Source organism: Pseudophryne corroboree, chromosome 9 (assembly GCF_028390025.1).
Source record: "Pseudophryne corroboree isolate aPseCor3 chromosome 9, aPseCor3.hap2, whole genome shotgun sequence".
Taxonomy (NCBI): Eukaryota; Metazoa; Chordata; class Amphibia; order Anura; family Myobatrachidae; genus Pseudophryne; species Pseudophryne corroboree.
In genome coordinates this window covers 468273819-468280394 of record NC_086452.1, presented here as the reverse complement: position 1 = coordinate 468280394, position 6576 = coordinate 468273819, and the positions used below count along the sequence as shown (strand labels likewise).

At 42.6% G+C, this 6576-nt stretch overlaps 1 long non-coding RNA gene across 1 annotated transcript; it reads left to right on the top strand.

Moving 5' to 3' along the window:
- Positions 1-1456: 1456 nt before the first annotated feature.
- LOC134957153 (uncharacterized) lies at positions 1457-3085 on the top strand. Its single transcript, XR_010186500.1, has 3 exons — positions 1457-1528; positions 1604-1816; positions 2977-3085. It is a non-coding gene; the product is annotated as an uncharacterized LOC134957153 (long non-coding RNA).
- The last annotated feature ends 3491 nt before the right edge of the window (positions 3086-6576 follow it).

The window sequence follows — 6576 nt, the reverse complement described above, 5'->3', positions numbered from 1 at the left end:
GTTGGTGAGTTTGGTGGAGTTTTTGGTGGATTTTGTGCGGATTATTGCGATTGTTGAGTGCTGTACAGTGTGTGTAAGTAGTCTTGTCATACTTGTTGTGTAGTTTTTTCAAAGTTTGTATACTTTTTTGTCCTTGTTTTTTTTTCAAAGTCTATTGTCATTGTTTGTGAGTGAGTGTGTGTGTGTGTGTGTGTGTGTGTGTGTGTGTGTGTGTGTGTGTGTGTTGGGTGTGTGGTGTGTAGTGGTAGTGGAGGAGTGTGTTTTCTGTTTTTTTTTTCTCTGTGTTATTTGTCGTTTGTTTGGATTATGTCTCAGTCAGAGGTCAGTGTTGTGGAGGAGGTGAGTGAGAGGGAGGAAGTGAGTGAGGTGGAGGAGGTTAGTGAGAGGGAGGAGGTGAGTGAGGTGGAGGGGGTTAGTGAGAGGGAGGAGGTGAGTGAGGTGGAGGAGGTTAGTGAGGAGGAGGGGGTGCCTGTTGTTGCGTTTTCCAGTGATAGTGATGGTGTTGTGGCTCCGCAGCCACGCACCACTACCAAGACTGGGCGCAATGTGAAGTTCAGCTATGCTGAAAACATGGCTTTGGTGCGGGAGCTGATGAGGCATCATCGGCAATATGTTTGGGCAGGATGCTGCCAAGGTGTCCACACGTAGGAAGTCTGTGCTGTGGGGTAAAGTGATTGCGGCAGTTAATAGTGAGGGTGTGGTGAGGCGGACTGAGGACACAAGCGCTTTTATGACATAAAGCGCCGTGTCAAGGCCAAGATGGCCAAGGAGGCCAAATCAGCCTGCCAAACCGGGGGTGGACACCCCTTCGGTGCTTCTTATCGGGATTGGGAGGAGCCTGTGCGTTCCCTTATTCCACCCGAAGTGGTTGGTGCCACTCATGTGCGGGATTCTGACCGGCCAAGGCAGGATGGTGAGTTTATTTTTTACATTTTTTTTTTCTTTGTTATTTTAAATTACATTTAATCCTGCTAATGGTGATTGTCATTTTTAAAATTGTTACATTGTGTTGGTGATGTCGTGCAGGCCTGTGCAACCTGTAGCTCTAAAGGTGTTGCCAAACTACAAGTCCCATCATGCATTGCCTCAGTTTTGTAAATAGTGAATGCTACATCTGTTGCAGTGCATGCTGGTATGTGTAGTTCTAATACATAATCATAGTTCCTGCTTGTCCATAACTGTTTTTTTTTTAAATGTTTTTTTTTCTTTTTTTTTATTCTATTTTTTTTAAACAAAATTAAAACACAATATTGTGCTGCTTTTGGGTTTGAATATGGATTATTTAGTGCAATACAATCTTATTTTAATAATACACACCCAATTAAGTAATCCAGAATAGCTTAAACATAAAATAGTTTACTTATCATTATGTTCCAGATGTTTACATCACAATAAGGATTTTCAGATAACAATGAGTATTCAAAGTATGTTCATTTTGTTTGGTCACATTTTTCAACAGTACGCCAGAGAAGCACCACAGCCAGGCCCCAGCCAACACTGCCAAGTGATGCAGATGCTGGCGAAGCAGGTAAGAAGTCACTTTAATCACATATTCAGCAAACACATAGAAGTTCAAAATATTAATGTTTCTCTTTTCACATAGGTTCTTCTTCTGCAAGCCGCCCTCCATTAAGGCGACCATCACAGGGCTCGGTGAGTGTGCCTAGGAGGCCAAGCAAGACACGTCGCGTTAAGCCTGAGTCTGCGGCTCCATCATCACCACCCCGGCGGCGCATCTCCGCAGTGTTGCCCCAGCCACCACAGGCAATTTTGGCAAGTCCACAAAGTGATGAGCCACAATCACCTCAGCTGTCTGGTGAGTATACAAAATGTAAAAAAAAAAATATAAGTTTTACACAGTGTGGTCTATGAATGAACCTGGATAAGGCATACTGCTTTTGAAATACAATTATATGTGCAAGGTGTTATATGCATAAAAAGAATAATATTAATCTTTAGAAATGTAAAACGTCTCTGTTTGTCTTGTGCCTTTATCACCTTGCACATATGATTGTCTTTTCAAATCCTTAGGTCTTCTCCTGGTTATTTCTGCTGCACCACTATTTGTGTAGTGTCAATGCAATTATATTTGTGTAATTTATTATTCCTGCCCATAATGTCAAACAACAAGCACATGTTTTTTTATAAATACATTTTGTAAACCATTTTCAGATGTGATGTTGGCCATAGAAACCATTTTGTGCTTTAAAAATGAAATCCACAAGAAAAAATAAAAATGTAATGTTTAATACAAATGTTTGCCATGGCCAACATCTCCATTTAGAAACATAGGCCACCTTAAGACATTTGCATGGTTCTTGAAGATTACTAAATTAAAATATTGTTTACTAATATTTTTAAAAAAACACTGACTGGTTTAATCAATTGAGTGTGTAACAAACCACATTTAATGCATTGTGTGTGTTTCTCAAAAGGAAGGGGCATACACAATCTTGAAATGCATTAATGTAAAATGGCGAAAGAAATTTGTGTTTCCCATATCATTATGGCTTAGAGTCTGTGAACAAACAAATTTAAAAAAACATTCAGTTTTGAAATTTAGAAGGCACACACAGGCGTGCGCAGAAACTGAATTGCGGGAACCGGACAGGACTCCCCCCCCCCCCCCCCTCCTCGGCATTATAGTGTTCTCTCACCTCCCCTGTCCTGGATAAAGACTGCTCACCTGGTCCGCACCTCTGGCCCGTCCAGGTGAGCAGTCTATATCCAGGACAGGGGAGGTGAGAGAACACTATAATGCTGTGGAGGGGGGGAAGTTCGGAGCGGAACCCGCCAGTCAGTCTCTGCGCACGCCTGTGAAGGCACATATGTGTTTCTATTGGAAAGATTCCTAGTTAATTTGAACACACAAAATCGGTCACATTTTCAACATGAGTATTATTAAGTAAGCCATGTTTAGGACAAGCAAAAAACTGTTAGTTATACTAAATAGTGGCTGCTCTCAACCCCATACAGAACCACCCATCATGGTCGAGGACGCCCAGCAGGAACCTGACCAACAGCCTACCTTCACACTACACCTGCAGCCCGTTGATCCTACCCAGCCAACCCCGCAGCAGGATATACCACAAGCATCCATTAGCCCCCAATTAATTCCAACTCCACCCCAGCAACAAATGTCCCCTGACTTTTGGAACAGTTGGGCTACACAACAAGTACAAAACTCTGCCTACCTGAACACACACACACACAACACCTTGCCAGTCTGCCCCATCATCTTCCTCGCATTAGTCGGAACTTGGGCAGACTGATTGTTCAGGTTGGCAGAATAGCAACTTCAATGGAGCAGATCAGGGCGGACAACACTCAAATGCTTGCAAATTTGACAAGAATAATCGATGAGCAACAGCGGCAGCAACAAACCCTAATACAAGTAATACAGCATAACCAAGTGGTGAACGAAAGTTTGTCGCGAATTATTGCCAGCCACACTGCCACAAATATCCAACTTAATGCGAGTATACACAACCTCAGCCAAAGTATTACTATGATGGCAGCCCAACAAGTCAGCTCCAGCTCCGGAACGACTACCCCAAGCCAGACCCCAGTTACCTCGCCTGTTCGATGCTCAAGCAGAACACGGGCCAACGACCCTGGTCAAACCTCTGCACCCAGCACACACACAAAAAAAAAATGAAGGCTGCATGAAATGTTTGGAACACAATAAATTTTAAGCAATTGTATTCCCAGAAATCCCTGTGTCCATGCAAATCATTTTAAAAGACGCAATGTATGGTTTAATGGGGTAATGAGTGACACTGTAAGTAATTCAAATTACAGTATAAATGTGCAGACCAGTATAAAGAACAAACAGTAACGCAAAAAAAAAAACATTCACAACTACAATACATTTAATAAAAGTGGTTAGTCAAGGTTAGTTAAAAATAAACAATACTTACCGGAAAAATAACGCAAAATAACTTCTTGCCTTACCTGCCTACCTACATCTGTACTCACACTGTCACCAGATGTTTCTAACTCCTCTGCTTGCTGGCTGTTTTCTTCAGCAACATGTGGAAGATGTTGGTTCAAACACAGATTATGAAGAAAACAGCAGCAGAACACAATCCTAGTCACCTTTGAGGGACTATACAACAAAAGGCCAGCAGATTTATCCAGACACCGAAACCTAGATTTCAGCACCCCAAAACATCTTTCTATCACATTCCGCGTAGACTTATGTGCATGATTGTAACTGTGTTCAGCAGGAGAATCAGGTTGGGACAATGGAGTAAGGAGCCAAGAGTAGCAGCCGTAACCACCATCACCTGAAATACAGATATAGGCAACATTAGTACATGTGTATGATGATTAATTACCTAAATAAAAAACAGAAGTTTGAAGTTAACACACATACACACAACACACTTGGAACATATTTGGAGATTACAGATTTTATCCCAGAACCGCGCTTACAGGTTAAGATGACAGCCCTATGCTTCTGAGGAAGGTCTTAGGACCGAAAACGCGTTTAAGCAATTTATCATTTGGTATTCCTGTGTTTTCACTGTTTGGTCATCGACTCCATATCTAATGTTTCTGGCTGCTGGGATTTCTTTCTGGACTTTTTTACGATTTGTAATTTTTCACGACCGCAAAGGCATTTTCACGGTACACAATACAAATACGAATGGTTAGTAAATGACCGAGATTCATACCTAAACAGCCGTGTTTGACCGATGGTGTATTTATTCGTATTTTTTTACTAGAACTTCCAAAAAAATACGAATGACCTCATCACTACCGTAATTTGTGCTTAGTAAATGCCCGAGATGACACTTTGAAGAAAAAACGGCATCTCGGTCAAAATCGGGACCTTAGTAAATATACCCCACTGTTTTTTCTTGTTGTTCAAAAACAGTACTCCAATAATAATCTTTATTAAAGAGGAGGTTTACTAAAATGCCCCATTTTAAATAATATTCAGTTCTTCAGAAAAATTACATGTTAGCTCTAGCTGGGGATTGTGGGTTCAAGTTCCACCATGGTCGCTTTTCTGTAAATCCCATCTACAACTTTGGAAGTCATGCTGATATTAGAATGGATACCCTTAAAGTCTGGACTGAGTCAAGAATCCTCTGGTCTATGCACTTTGCCAAAATATATAATATACATTACAGTGCCGTAACTAGACATTTTACCGCTGTGTGCAAGAAACGGCATCAGCGCCCCCCCCTTAACGTAAACCGGCGGCAAAGCGCGCAAAATATATAGGGGCATGGCTTCACAGGAAAGGGGTGTGGCCACAAAATAATACCAATTCATATAATGGTGCACAGTAGTCTCCATTATTCAAATTATGCTGCACAGTAGCGCCACTACACCAGGTAGAGCCCCTTTTTACACATTACGGCAGACAGAGTCCCTTTTTACACATTACGGCAGACAGCGTCCCCTTTTTTACACATTATGGCAGACAGAGTCCCTTTTTACACATTACGGCAGACAGCATCCCCTTTTTACACATTACGGCAGACAGCATCCCCTTTTTACACATTACGGCAGACAGCGTCCCCTTTTTACACATTACGGCAGACAGAGTCCCCTTTTTTTACACATTACGGCAGACAGCGTCACTTTTTTTACACATTACGGCAGACAGAGTCCCCTTTTTTACACATTACAGCAGACAGCGTCCCCTTTTTACACATTACGGCAGACAGCGTCCCCTTTTTACACATTACGGCAGACAGTCCCCTTTTTTTACACATTACGGCAGACAGCGTCCCCTTTTCACACATTACGGCAGACAGAGTCCCCTTTTTACACATTACGGCAGACAGCGTCCCCTTTTTACACATTACGACAGACAGCATCCCCTTTTTACACATTACGGCAGACAGCGTCCCCTTTTACATATTACAGCAGACAGCATCCACCTTTTGCGCGTTACAGCAGGCAAAGTCCACCTTTTACACATTATGGCAGGCAGAGTCCCCCTTTAACACAGTACTATAGGCAGATTCCCCCTTACGCCCCACCCCCCACCGTTAGAGTGTAGTGTAGTGTAGTGTAGTGTAGTGAAGTGTACTGTGGTGTAGTGTAGTGTAGTGTAGTGTAGTGTACTGTAGTGAAGTGTAGTGTAACATAGTGTAGTGAAGTCAGTGGCGTAACTAGAAATTTTTCTCCCCCAAGCCAAAAAATTCTTTGGCGCCCCCCCCCCCGCCGCATAATTGGGAGCAAGAAAGGGATAAATATGCGTGCGCCGAAGGCGCGCGCTGCAAAAAAAGGGGCGTGGTTTTGTTGGAATGGGCGTGGTTTCTCATAAAGGGGCGTGGTATTGCAGGAAAAGACTACCTTATACCCCAGTTTTGCAACCTGCACGCCCAGACGTTAGCCACCACAGGAAAGAAAAATAATCCTGATTCATGCCCCTTACATTATTTGTCATTTTTCCTCCTTATAGTAATGCCCAGTATACATTATGCCACATACTGCAATGGCCCTTAGACATTATTCCACACACAATAATGCACATGACACATTATGCCACACACCATAATGCCCCCGACACATTATGCCACACACCGTAATGCCTGTGACACATTATGCCAC